The following is a 15,442-nucleotide window of genomic DNA, read 5'->3' on the forward strand; positions in this document are numbered from 1 at the left end:
AGACCTGTTATTCTCAGAGCAGAGCAAATGCCCTGCAATACAGGAGGAAGTAGTTAGTGACCTGCTGAGCCATTTAGACACTCACACGTCTATAGGGTCAGATGGGATCCAACTGAGGGTTCTGAGGGAGCTAGTGGAGGAGTTTGCCAAGCCATTTTCCATCATTTATCATCAGTCCTGGTGAAACAGGGAGGTCCCAGAGGACTGGAGGTTAGCCAAGGTGACACCCATCTACAAGAAGGGTCAGAAGGAGGATCTGGGGAACTACAGGCCTGTCAGCCTGACCTTGGTACCGGGAAAGGTCATGGGACAGAGCATCTTGAGTGCGATAACAGAGCACATACACGACAATCAGGGGATCAGGCAAAGCCAGCATGGGTTTAGGAAAGGCAGGTCCTGCTTGACCAACCTGATCTCCTTTTATGTCAGGGTGACCCTCATAGTGGATGAAGAAAAGGCTGTGGATATTTACCTGGACTTCAGTAAAGCCTTTGATACTGTCTCCCACAGCATTCTCCTGGAAAATCTGGCAGTCAATGTCTTGGACATGTGCATGCTTTTCTGGGCTAAAATTTGGCTGGATAGCCAGGCCCAGAGAGTGATGGTAAGTGGTGCTGTGCCCAGGTGCCATCTGCTCCCTTGTGGGGTTCCCCAGTGCTTAGTGTTAGGACCAGTCCTGTTTTCCTGTTTAATACATTTATCAATGATTTGGATGAGAGGATTGAGTGCAACCTCAGTAAATCCATAAAAGACATCAAGTTGGGTGGGAGTGTTGATCTGTTAGAGAGTAGGAAGGCTCTGCACAGGGATCTAAACAGACAGGCTGGATGGATGGGCTGAGGCCAAAGGCATGAGGTTCAATAAGGCAAAGTTCCAGGTCCTGCACTTGGGTCACAACAACCCCATGCTGCACTACAGTCTGGAGACAGAGCAGATGGAAAGCTACACAGTGGAAAAGGAGCTGGAAGTGCTGATTGACTTTAGCTGAACATGTGCCAGCTGTGTGCCCAGGTGGCCAAGGAGGCCAATGGCATCCTGAGTTGTATCAGAAGTAGTGTGGCCAGCAGAACCAGGGAAGTGATTGCCATCCTGGACTCAACACTGGTGAGGTCACAGCTCAAATTCTGTTCAGTTCTGGGTCCCTCACTACAAGAAAGACATTTTGATGCTGGAGAGTGTCCAGAGAAGGTCAACAGAGCTGGTGAAGAATTTGGAGTACAAGCCAAAAGAAGAGTGGCTGAGGAGCTAGGGTTGTTTAGTCTGGAGAAAGGGAGGCTCAGGGGAGTCCTTATCGCTCTCTACAACTGCCTGAAAGGAGGTGGTAGCAAGGTGGTCAACCTCTCTTCCCAGGCAACTCGCAACAGGACAAGACAACAAAGCCTCAGGTTGCACAAGAGGTGGTTCAAGTCAGATGTCAGAAAGAATTTCTTCACATAAAGGGTTGCCTACACAGGGAGGTGGTGGAATCACCATACCTGGAGGTGTTTAAGAAATGTCTGGATATGGCATTAATTAAGCTATAGTTTAGTTGATAGTGGTGTTCAGTCAACTGTTGGACTCAATGACATTGGAAGTCTTTTCCAACCTAAGGGATTCCATGATTATATGACCTTAGCCTAATGGTTTACCTTGAGTTAGATCAATAGAATTTGGTCATTACATACTAATTTTAGTGTATGATGCTGAAATCATGTATTTGGATAAATTATTTTTCTCAGAAACAGAAGGAATTTAACATGCAAATTACTGGGTTTTCTGAAATTCAATTAATATTAACTCAATAAATTTATAGAACATGAGATTGTCTTGTTAATGTTGATTTAAATCCAAGCTGAAGTTTTATCACATGCAAGCAAACACCATTTAAAACTCCAGTTACAGGAGATATCCCTAAGGAGTTCTGTGGTTTTGGAGTAACCTAACTTGCAGAACAGACTATAGAAAGGTAATTTAACTGCAGAGGATATTCTACTCAATTTCTTGTGTTTGAATTCATGGTAATCCTGTATATCAGGATTTGAAAACTGCCTTAACTAATGAGCATTTTGATCCATGTAGGAACAGATGAAAAATTTTAAGGTCTATAGAAGGTCTGAAATTTAGTGGCTTGAATCAGAAATTTTCTTTTTAAAATGAGACAGAAAATAATCTTTCATCTTGATAGAGTACTGATTTCAGACAAAACTCAGTTTTTTCAGACATACCATTTTAATGACAAGCTTAATGGCGAGATGGCTGTCTGCTTCCAAGGCATGGCCTTTTAGCAGAGACCACAGCAGTATCATATAATGAAGTTTGTATCTTGGCTTTAAGGATGGTGGGTAGATACATCATGTGTCATGTAGTCAAAGCTGATAAAATACTAACAAGATAACAAGCATGATCTTTTATAATGTAGCAGAAAACAGAAATTGATTGAGTAAAATAAAAACAATGACCACATAACACAACTAGGACAGAGCAATTTTAGTATTCTGCCTGCTGTGAATGAGGCTTACAGCATGGCTAGTAACAAATCCACAAGAGAATTTAAGATTTCAGAAGAAAAACTGGGAGGTGTAAGTACTGACAGGGATTCACTGCCATACTCAAATGATGGCAGATGTTCCTGTCCTCCTTCTGTAGTGAAATATTCTGTGACTATTTCCATGATGGGAACCATGACATATGGATATCTCATTTCAGAAGCTCCTTTGATAGCACTAAGAACTGGATCACTGTCTTTCACTGCCTGCCTCCTTCCCAAGATCAACTTATTGTGAAAATCCAAGCAGTGACAACATGCTTTCATTTTGTACTCATCTGAAAGAAAACAGAGGAGGCATAATCAGAGTGCTAAAGAAAATGTGGGGACACTTATAAAAGAGGAACAGGGAATCATGAGGGTCTGTCCTGCAGTGATCCATGCAAATGCTTTATGCCCTGGAGAATGTTTCATGGCAGTCATGCACTCTCAGCTATTCTCACTATCTAGGTCAGTTATCTTAGTATGACAGCACTGGTACATCCCATTCTGAAGAGCATTATTCTCTCTCTGCACTGTCCAAAACACCTGGTAATTTTTCAGGCTGCATACCATTCCCAAAATGAGGCATTACAGATGTCAAGGTTGTGAGGTAGAAGCCCCTCTGTGGATACAAATTTTGCAAAGCCTCGGAGAAGAGCGCTTGAGTTCCTCCTCAAACTCAGAAGCTTTTTCTGGTCTGCTTTAGCGAACTGCCCGGTAGGCTGCATTTTCCCATGTGTGGCATTGACTTTCCAAATTTATTATTTAATTTTTAATAATATGTTTCTTTAAATTCAAAGATAAAGGCAATAGTAGATATTAACACTGTGAGGAGCCATTTCAGAGGTGGAATTATCAGTTTGGAGAAAGGTTGTAAAGGGTAACAAATATCCAGTGAAAAAATAGGCTTCTATTCAGCAAATCAGTAATAAGAGACTCTTTCAAGATGGCCACCAGCTCATTAGATGGACTGTTCACTAGACACATCCTACATTATAAACACATTTTCTAAATTGAAAAACACATTTTAAATCTAATGAGATACTCTTGAACTGTTTCATCCAAGTTCATATTCACTCAGGCAAATGACTATGCTTCCAAATTAATCTCTAAATTTCCATTAGTCTGTCACAAATCAGGAAAGTAAATGATCTGAAGAAGTTAAATGAAACATTCTTCATGAGTGCTGATATTAAGAGGTCACACAACACTACTCTCTGGGACATTTAGTGTTCAAGTGAGCCTTATGACTGAGTAATGAAAACATCTTGGCTTTTTGACGTCATGTCAGGGTTCCACAAATCTTGAGCTGTTGTTTTTAATGCCCTGATGGTTTTGAAACATTCCATAGCTAGATAAAGTATTTTTTAGAAAACTCTCAGACCGAACAAACAAGAGATGCTACAGCTTTCTTATTTTTATGTTGAAACATTCAGATGCAAAAGGCATACAAGAATTAACAAGCATGGAGTATTAAATACTAACAAATACAAAGAATGAAACCCATCATATTTAAATAAACATTAATAAGAATCAGCATTTTGTAAAAATTAAGCACAGGTTACCAAACAGCTGAAGGAATAGGGAAGAGTATGTGTGTGTATCTGTATGTACATACATGCATATAAAAATATCAATACAAACATATACTTAAATATATATATATGAAATTAAATAGGCACAACAAAAGAATTCATTTTTCACTGAAGTCTTTGTACCTGAATAGAGGCAAAATTAATAATAGATAACATGGTAGACTGACAAATCTAACAAGAACATTTTAATACAGCCAAATATATGGTGATGTCTTTGGAAATAAATTTTACAGATAACAAACACATGATAAGGGAATCTTGATAAACTGTGACTATGGAGGAAGAAAAAGATGTAAAGGTATCATTCATCACTGATTCTCAACAGACCTTTCAAGTTAATGCTCTGCCAAGAGAAAATAATGTCTGTCCCTGAAATGAACAAGGAAGGGAAAAAGAAAAAAAAAGACCTAGTGTCAATGTATGCAATTGGTAATGCTAGTACAAGTTCATCGCATTCACTTCTGAGGTCTGGGGACCAAGTAAGCTTTAAAAATGTGAGGTTTTAAAAAGTGAAGGTGCTTGATTCAGTGAGAACATGCTGAAAATTGGCACTGGAAGTGGTTGAGCGCTTATACTTTTAAAAAGAAATGTATAGGCAACAGGTTTTCAGTTGAGCAGAAAAAGATGTAAGAAAATGAGCTGCATTGTAATTAAACAACCTTGGCTATGAAATAAAACATAAATTGCAAATAGTAAAAACACAATTAAAAATTGTAAGATGTTACGAGGAGGAAAGAGAAGGAAAGCCTTCTGCACAGCGTCCTGACACTGTGGGCTCGCCTTAGTTCAGGGCACCTACACACAATTCCCTTGGTTCCCAGTAGGCAGTACTGTCACACCAGCTCTGTGTGAGAAGGAACACAAATCCAAGAACTGAACATGAACTTTGTGCCTCCCGTCATCTTCTCATTACTCCTCCGGTAGACTGGTAAGCAAGACATACATGCCGTACTTCCCATCCTCCCTAGCCTGTGCTCCCGCCCAGCTTCCCATTCCTGCTGTGCTGCAGACAGCAAGAAGCTCCTCATTGATGACCACCTGTCTGGCTGATTTTTTAGTCACCAGCTTATTTCAGGGTATGCAATGGTGTCTACGCAGTTAGTTATGGGTCATCTGGGGTGAGATTTTGTCTATCAGATCAACTCATGTATATTGCTGTAAACCACTGGGGCATTTTTGCATATAGCTGTAGGTTTAACAGTTAGAAAATACATATGTCAGTTTTCCCTAACAATGTATTCCTAATTTCTTCAGGTAGCCAGTGGATCCCTGATGCACAAGGTAGCCTTTTCTTGGACAACAATAAAAAACAAATCTGTGTACTCCTCAGTTCAATAGCATTTGACAGCTAAATGATTTGCCTTCTGAGAGGATCACAGCTCCCATTAAAAATAATAAAATTTGTGTTAATGAGGAATAAACACTTGAGCGAAATACCCTTTCATGGGAAATGACTTTTGTAGCTGTAGCACACCAGCCACACATGCTCCCAAAAAGAGCTCTAATCTTATTTTGTTGCTTTGCTGAATGCCTTCAAAATACACATCCATGTTACTGTAATACAAGTGATTTACATCCATACTATAATTGTACTCTGTAATTTTGAAGGATTTTGATACCCACCTCTTCTTTCTACTTTTCAGAAAAGCCATTATGGATCAAAGAACTTCTCATTCAAAAGGCATGCATGGAAGACAGGGATGCCTTTCTCTGGTGCAAAGTACCAGTGCTATATGGTGGGGCTTTTATGTAAACACTGGTCTCTGGAAAGGAAAGCTGCTTCTACAGAGTTAATTAAAGGTGCATGAAAGACTACAGATTTCATTCATACTATTGGAGATCTCCAATTCAAATCAAGATAACTGTGGTTACACTGCCTTTAACAAACAGCATCTAGCCCATGCTAATTCTTCAGCCCTGCCTAGGGGCTTTTCAGCACACTGTTGACTGGCCTGGGGCAAAATCATGTCAGATACAATTTTCACAAATTTAGCTTAGGGCTAATCATAACCCAGATCACAACCATTTCCTGATACAGCTTCATTTACTAATATCAATGTTATGAAAAGGTCTTCATTAGGGAAACAACTTGCTTAAAAAAGGGTGCTCTCTAATCAATTTTTCAGGGTGATTGAATGTGGCCAGTGTGGAAGAGAGAAGCTTATCAGACTCTTCACTGTGATGGAATAATCTCAATAACATGCCCAGGCTCTTCTGATGACCACTCTGTAGGACAAAATGAACTTCCCAGAGGTCTAACAGGAGGACATAATTAATCAGTTTGGCATAGGTATTCATCCATAAATAAGGACACACTGACAAAGAGACCAGCAGAAGCTTTGTGATGTGACAAGTATAATGTAATACCTTTGAAGGACCATGAATATGAAATGACTCCTCTCCCTGCAGAAATTATTAAACCGAGTCTGGAGTTGAGTGTATAACTCATACAGATGTGTTTGTAATCTTCATATATCATTTAAAACCAAATAATATTATGACACCAGGTTGCTTTCCTTAATATACATAAATCTAAGAATGATGTCCATATTCTCTTCCCCCTGAGGCACAGAGAAATTAGACGTTCAACTATGTTTCAGTTGCTGCCTGTCATAGCACCCAAGTACCTGAATTCGCATTAATTAAAAGTCATCACACTTGTGTGCCTATGAAACAGCACAATTATCCAGCAGTGAAAGAAACACCAACCCTAACATCCTGTGAGCCAGAGAAGGCAATTCCCACAGGTTGGGGTTTTTTTTCCAAGTCTCTCTGTAGCAGATGAACACAGTGGACTGTCCCCTGTTGTCAACTATTTGGGCACTGGGGAGAGCTATTCACACACAGGGAAAAGCAGAGGGAAGAAAAGAATGCAGATATTGTATTTCATGGAGATTTGGCCACAAAGGAGCCTTGAGTGATCTGAATTCAATTACATGTTGAGATCCCATCTGAAACAAAGAACAGCTTCACTTGCCCAGGCAGTGGTTATATCTGCCTTATTACCAAGGTGATTTTTATGAAAGGTTGCATAAAAGTTACTAAATACACCGCCGCCATATCAACATTAGCTCAATATGCTCAAAGATGCTAAATACTCCACTGCAATATTAGTTTAAAATGAACAAAAGTCTTGCAGCAAACATCCTGGGAAATGTACTTTCACTGTCAGAGAGATTAGCACAGGCTGGGATAGGCAGTTGCAAGCAGGTTAAAGTGAGGTACAAGGTGGCAGAAAGAGCAGGTGGATCCTTTTAAGGGGGAATATGCAAAAGTGGCAACAGCGATGGGCAGAAAAAGACTAACTTTCATGTAATTCTGCCTGTGCCAGTTGCAGTAATTATATGGCAGAACGAACCTGCTAGCAGCAATGTTTGTTTTCTGTGCAACAGCCAGGCTGTGGTATACATAATTAGCAAACAGATGGCTAGAGCCCCACAGAGACCATAGTTTGTGATGACTTCTGCACTTCATTGCTTGTGCCATAACATTCTTTTTAAAATAGTACATGTGCCAGGTCTGGGTAATAGTTTAACAGATGTTTCATCTTGGTTTCAGGACAGCAGATCCAGGAATGTTTCTCTGAGAGACAGGAACGAGATATGCAGGAAGCTACAGATGTTCCAGTATGTGCAACCTTGTACAGGTGTACATATGCTGCTTTACTGCCAAGAATGCCAGGGATATGTAGATTCAATGTGGGCATTCAAGAAGTAGAAGGTGTAGAAGACAGTGAGCTCATCTATTCCCATAAGAGCCCAATTGTCACGTGAAAGTGGGGAGAGACAGAAATACAAAGACTTCTAGTCTCACTTGTATTAATATAAAGTTATTAGCTATAAGCATCCTCGGAACAATCAAAGCTTTATGAACTCAGCACTGCCTGGTGACTCTGGACAGAATACAGGCTCAAAAGATTTTTGACTTCTTTATGAGGACTACCCTTAAGCTAGGGAGAACTTATTAGCAATAAGTGCCTCCAGACGATCAGATCATTATGCACCCAACACTGCCTACTGAACAGGGATAGCACACAGGTTGGGAGGGTTTCTGACCTCTGATATGATACTACACCTAAGCCAGGGAGAACTTATAGCTATATAAGCATCTCCAGAAAATTAGAGCCTTATGCACCCAACACTGCCTATCAACTATGGAGAGCACACAGGTTGGAAGGGTTTCTGACTTCTGATATGAGACCACACTTAATAGCAAGAAAAAAACTTTCTCCACAACAGCTCCTGAATAACATTTATTAATACAAGTATGAGACAGTTATTGTGGGTTTTGCGTTGCTGGTGATAATGTTTAGCTGCAAGATTGTATTTAATTGCTAGCAAAAGACTCCAAAAGAAACCAGCACAAAACATTTTACAGAGACAAGCACACCAAACTTAACTTTCAATACAGCATTATATCCCACTCTCATGACAGACAAAAACTAGCAACAAAAAACTACTAACTAGAAACACAGCCACCCAAAACACTTATCTAGACACCCCCTCAATAACATAGGGCAATAAAATAGCTTGCATACCACCTTCTCTGTAACACAAAGCAAAAGGAAAGAACAGAGAGGCTTCTCATCAACACACATGTTGAAAAAGAACTGCACGCTGCAAAAGAACACAATAACTAATTAAAGTATATACTTACTAAATAGCAAAGTGTAAAGCAAGGTACTGTTATTAGTGTTAAAGTAGCAAAACACAGTTAGTAAAGAAGGTGCTTATAGAGTAAGAATCAAAGTAGCTGTAAGAATAAGATGTAAGATGGAATGTATAAAGTAATAAGCTTTGTAAGAGAGTAAAGTATAAGATATAAAGTATAGAAAGCACATGGTTTCTCATCCCTACATTGTTCCAAGAGGTGGAAGGAGCCAGAACAAGCTGCTAGCAGTTACCCCCGCAGAGACAATGTCATTTCTCCCCCAATTTTGGCTTTTACTCCATCTCTTTTTATACCTTTTTTTTTCCTCTGGGTGGTTTGTGTGACTAAAGTCAATACTTTGGGGGTGATACAGATGCCTGAGGGGTAGCTCCTTGTGTTGTCATAGAAGATATTGCAAAAGAAAGCCGTGTCATTTTTAAAACACTCTATCCTTTGTTACTCTTATCAGTTTGAAAGCTCTTTGTCCTCTGCTGGGAGCATCCCTCCTCGGGGCTGAGGTGTTTCCCTCAACTCATCAAGCCTTAACAGGGCTATCACCCCACACCAATATTTTGTGTTTATTCTGTACAGTGAACTGACTGGTTTGCTCAGCTTTGGGTACTGAACAATTTGGATTTGAGACATGAAGGCCAGATGCTGTTTTAGAAGATGTTGGCAAGTTGAACAGGCATGGAGAGAAGGTGAATTAGTTACATGGGTCCTCTTACAGAAATGTGAAATCTCCTCCATTAAAAGTATTACTAGTAGCATCCTATGTCTAATATTATTTTGCTCATATTTCATTATCTCCTTTTGATCCAGTACAATTGTTCTCAAGAACAAGATGCAAAGACAATGAAATAGGTAAGAATGAATTGGCAAAGGACAGTTAGTCAAGAGGCTTTGGTTATGGTTAGATACTATAACTATGCAAAAATAAAGTTGTGGCCTCTCATTTAAACCTGCATTATGCATCAGTGTTAACCTGACCTGTGTGTATAAGTCACTATGTTCAGGCAGCTCAGCTGCCTGTCCCCTTCACAGTCTGCTTTGACTCTCTGCTTTTCCTCACTACTTTCTGGTGAAACATCCAGTTGCTTTCTCCTCTTTTCTTTCCAGCTGTATTTTACCTTGATCTCATTTATCTCCTGAAGTTTCATCTTCATGTTCTCCACATTGGCCAAACTTCTGAGGTATAACTGTCTCACCTTTCCCTTAAAATGAGTACACCTAATCTCTGAGTGAGTTGCATAAGTGGACAAATAATGCAAATTAACTGAAAATGGATAAGATTTAAACATTTTGAGTAAGACATAAAAATATGAGGCCATTCCTTTTTGAGGTCCTTCCTTCCAGCCTTGATCTTTTTCTATTAATTTAGAGCAATTTTCTGATTTTAACAAATGATATCATATTATCTGCATCACCAGGAAATGTCTTACCTGACAAACCTCACTTCGACCCTGCTCTATTCAGTGTTTTCTCTATCCCACCCCCTCAGCCCAGTGCACACCTCGGTATTCTCAGTATTAATGTCTGAAAGGGAGCACCCCTCTGATTCTCAATCAAAGGCAGAGAGGCATTGGCCACTTCTCCAGGCCAGAACACTCTTCCTATATCTCTCATTTTTGTCATGTATATCCTTCTTTCTAATGTCACATTCCCTTTTGAGTTCCAACCCTTTCTCATGTCCCCACCTTCCATTTACTCAGCTTTTCTCCCTCCTTCTCTAACTCCCTCTCTGCCTCTCTATTTTGCTTAATATTCTTTGTCCTTCCCTGCTTCTTCTGTGCTGGCTCTCTTTTAATTGTCACTAAATCATTCTCTTGATTTCCATTACAATTTTTTATCTAACAGGGAGTGACTTACATGCTTTAAAAACCTCTCTACTGGGTAGGCAATAAGTATTTCATGCAATGGGAGTTTCACAGATGGCAGACGTTCTGGACAAGTACTCTTAAGCTCTTCTTGCTCTACTTTTAATACCATCAAGTTCCCCCTTTGGATGCACAAAAGCTGCACCTGAATCATTAAACAAGGCTGCATATAAACAACAAAGGCCAGCTCTCAGAAGAGAGAAAAGGAAGACGACCTCTTCTGTTTGGGTACTTAAAAATCAACCCACCGATTTTACTATCAGGTGCAATGTTATCATGGGCTGCAGTGGAGACTGAGTACAACCTAGTTTATTAAAAGTCACTTTGAAGAACAGCTCCCTTCCCCCCACCCCAAAAAAAAATCAGGAAGTATACAACTAACAAAACTAGTATTAAAAATCACAAGAAAATATGAAATGATAATACTTTAAAATTAACAACTATCTAAATAATTTTTACTGAAAAAAGCCCACATTTTCCCCCCTATAACAAGGGTTTTTCTTATCTTTTGAGCTACATACTGCAGAAAATAATTCAGCTCTGTTATTCCAAGCATGAAGTAGAACAAACCATCTGAAATAGTTAATATAATTTAGTGCAAAGCAATTACATCTATTGCCATGAGAAGCACAATTTACTACCACAGGGCAGTGAAAAAGTCCAATATGTCATAGTAAAGAGCACTTTAAGCTGCACATAAATGAGACCTTCCTCACATCTCTGTATATTTCTTTTTGGAAAGGGGACTAGGGCTCAGGATTACAGCTCTCCAGACGACTGCCTTGCCTGCTGGGCTACCAAAACTTGCACCTTCACCTGTGCTTACTCTCCCTCTCCAGCCTCCTCCCCTCCATAGTGGCACAACCTCAGCAGAAGGACAAAAGTGCAGCCATTCATAGCTGCCTCGTGACATGATGGAGGCAACTGTGACGTTTTACACCCAAGGGTTCAGGCCCATGCAAAGAGGAGTAGATTCTTAGAGTACACAGCCCCCTGACCACCTGCCCTGCTCTCCTGTTCTGCCTGCCCTGCTGTTGCTTACAGGCTGGACACTGAATTAGACCTCTCAAGGGACTTCTGGACTTAAAACGCCACCCACAATGCAAGCACACATTTCTTCCACAGGCACAGGGCTAATTACCTGTTCTAATCTTCAGGCAGTTAAATAATTATGTGACTCTGCCTTTCCCCACCTGGAACTATGTATTTTAATAGAAATCACAGCTACCATGTCATTTTGTGAGGAGACTGCATCTAAAAATGCACTAGATCATCAAACCTTTCTGTCCACCAAGAAGCCTTCCTTCCAGCTGATCTGCCTACATGGAGCACATGTCAGCATACATGAGAAGTTGAGGTATTAAGGATGTGTAAAATTTACAGCCTTCAGATTTGTTGACAGACAGGAAACTTTTTCTGTGATTGCTTTTTCAATATGTGCTTTCAGTTTAGTTGTCAAAGTCTCACTTCAGATACACTTTTGTGATACTGGGACACATATGGATTCAAAGGCTAAGAGGGGTGACTGAAATGCTTTAACTACTTACAGGATGTTTTTAATGACACTCTGTTGGCATTATCTAAGATATTAAGCTCATCTCCTTACAGGGATGTTCTATTTTTCTTTTAGATTTAAATTTAGAATTTATATTTTTCCTTCAGAATATATTCTCTTCTTCTTGAAATACTTGAAATACTGTTATTTCCTCTGAGAAAAAAAATATTTCTACAATTAACAGTCCCTACAAGTGGATCAACAGTATTAATACCACATAAAGTCATAAATTTGTTTTCTTCTTAGAGGCTGGATATACTAGAAGACTAAAAAAAAGGAAAAACCCAATATTTTCATAAAACTTTTCTGAACTCTTTTCTTCTGAACATTTGCTCAGTAGAGATGACTTGGCCCTACTGTGCCACACTTTTACTCTATTAGCAAAGGAAGGAAAAAGTCCAGAAGAAATCTCAGATTCAAAATCTGAATTATGCCCAGTTTTGAAGGCTGCAGACACTTTGCTATTTAGTACCTTTCAGTTCAGGATTTCAGCACTGATCTCTCAGTGAAACAAAAGTATACCAAGGTCATTATATCTTCCAGTAGATTTCAAATGTCTGCGTTCAAACCATGGAAAATGCAAGTGCTTCCAATTCCTTACTCCAGATTATAGACAAAGGCTAGACCCTGACTCTATCTTGCCTGCCTAAGACTGAAAACACTTGTTATGCATCCCTCTCTCCAAACCTTAATTTCCATGGCCAAAGTTGGTCTCGATGACTGAAGGAAGATGTTGTGGTCAGGTCCTCCTGCTGGTTGTGAAAAGGACTGTGCGCTGATCGTGGATCACACCTCAACCTCCTCATAGCAACTACATCAAGCCAACAATGATTTATTGAATGAAAGGGAAAATGTGACTAAGTCCTTTACTGTTCTAATTGATTTTAAAAAGAAACCCACCAAAATCACTGATGATAAAATATAAAACTTAAATAGCTGCTATCAAATCCCTTCTATTTATTTCATAAATGAGAAAAAAAACACCATTGAGCAATAAATTATTTATTAAAAACATCTATCCAAAATAACACTTTTTTAGATATACACTTTTATGTTTTTAAAATGCATTTCTTCATTGCAACAATATTCAATTTGTTAATTTACACTGTACATTCATAATTTATAAAAAAAATAATTGGTGAATATTTTTCCAGTTGGATGCTAGTAAGAGCGACAGGGAGCACATATTCCATTATAGAAATCACTTTTGAAGTGTGTACATATACAAACTATTCATATCCAGATTTAAAGACAATACTGTGACAATAGCAAGAGTAACACTAGAAAGTGGAATTATAGTATACTGTATGATAATAGATTCTTGTTATAAAAGGTTATTGAAAAGTGCAAAATATCTCTGCCTTTACATTACTTCCTATCTTAATTATTACTATTTATTAAGTTCCTTTCTGACTTCCTGAACTCAACAGATAAAATTACAGTAGTTTTACACTATGCAAATCTACAATCATGCACATGTTGCAGGCTGCATTTCTGATTAAAAAATTTTAAAAAATAACAAAAGCAAAGCTACACACAAAAAGAAATTACATTTCAGATGTCTTTTTTTAACTTAGCTGAAAAACATAAGAGGTGTTATAAAATACATAATAAATACCATTTAGATGTGAAACACTTTGAGTATAAAATTTGTTTTGTTTTGTTTGTTTTTTACAGGATTACCTGTAAGTAGTTTCCTATACTAAGATAATTATATATATGGCCTCATTTTGTTGCATGGTATTTTGGCCCTCAGTACAACCTTTGTCCAAAACAGAAAGAAACATACAATATTCAAAATCCCAAAGAACTTCAACAAACATTTAATTGCCACATGGCCAAGATGAACAACATTCAGACAGTCTCTATGTATAGAATTTTGGTACCTACTTATGTTTGACTCTATTATGAACTGCTGAACTAATGCATTTTTAGGACAGAGGTAGTGAAGGGTCAGGAAACATTTATTAAAATATAGTTATTGGCTGCAATAGAGTATACTAATCCAAATATTTTTCTTCATAAAAAAAAAATTTCTGAGTTTATGTAGTTTGAAATTTTAAAACTGAAATTCTTATGCTGATTTCTGGCTGTAGATCACTTTGATTTTCTTTCCTATGCCAGGTACTTCAATATACTTTCAACTCATGTCAATTATTGAAGAAAAGATGATCCTTCCTTTTCAATAAAGAAAGATTTAAAGGTATAAAGAAGAACAAATGGCAAGTAGAGGGGAAAACCTCAGTATTAATGTTATCACTGATGATTTAAACCTAGAAACCTGAGTTCTTCCGGAATTCTGCCAGTGTCCACTGACCTTCAAAGGCATGTCTGGAAGTGGCTTAAAACATCTCCTATAAAGTATCCACATATCTTTTTCTGCTTTGGGTGAAAATAAAAGACACTAAAAAGAAAATCTGAAATCTACACTTTTTTTCAATGAACAACAGCATGCAGGAGTCAGCCTTATGCTGCATTGTGGGTTACTGATCACAATGTGAACCAACTCTAGGCATCACTGTCAGTGTAACACATACACTGGAGAAAAGCATTAATTTCATTAAAAATCACTGCACTTTACCTCCATAATCTATTTTTGCTAATTTTAACCTGAAGTGGCAATTGCCTTTTACTTTGCAAACAAGATTGCATGATGGATGGGAGGAAATGCAATGGCTGTGTACTTCAAACTTATCATTTTGGGACAGAAATTATCACATATGTAGGGAGTAGGTCAGCCACTAATGGTGCTTGTCACCCACAGTGGAAAAACTGTGGTGTTTAAGATAGAAATTACTGGAAATGTTCATATAAAACTACACGTGGGAATGCTATTAAGACAAATTTCAAGGATACATAACAACTAGTTTTCTCAAACAAGAAGTCAAGTAGCTTTCCCTTCTTTTCACTTACCACTTGCACAAAGAATAATGACTTGTCTCCATTTTTCTACGGCTAAGTGGAACCTGAGAACATTCTGAGAACTTTAATTCCCCTTAATTTGAAATCATGAATGATTTATGGAATATTATTTTTACCAACCTAACCCATTAATCATGTTTCTGTTGAAACAGGACTAGTACTTGACTAATATACTACAAAATATGTCAAAATATTTTAATATATCGGACTCCAATCTTATTGCATATTTTTTTCCCTTTATTTCCCAGTGGATATGTAGAATTTTGAATAACTGACATCTTGTATTCTCAATATAGTTAGCGATTAGAAAGTGCCAAATGGGTCTAAACTCCTATCT

This window comes from Pithys albifrons, chromosome 2 (genome assembly GCF_047495875.1).
Source record: "Pithys albifrons albifrons isolate INPA30051 chromosome 2, PitAlb_v1, whole genome shotgun sequence".
Taxonomy (NCBI): Eukaryota; Metazoa; Chordata; class Aves; order Passeriformes; family Thamnophilidae; genus Pithys; species Pithys albifrons.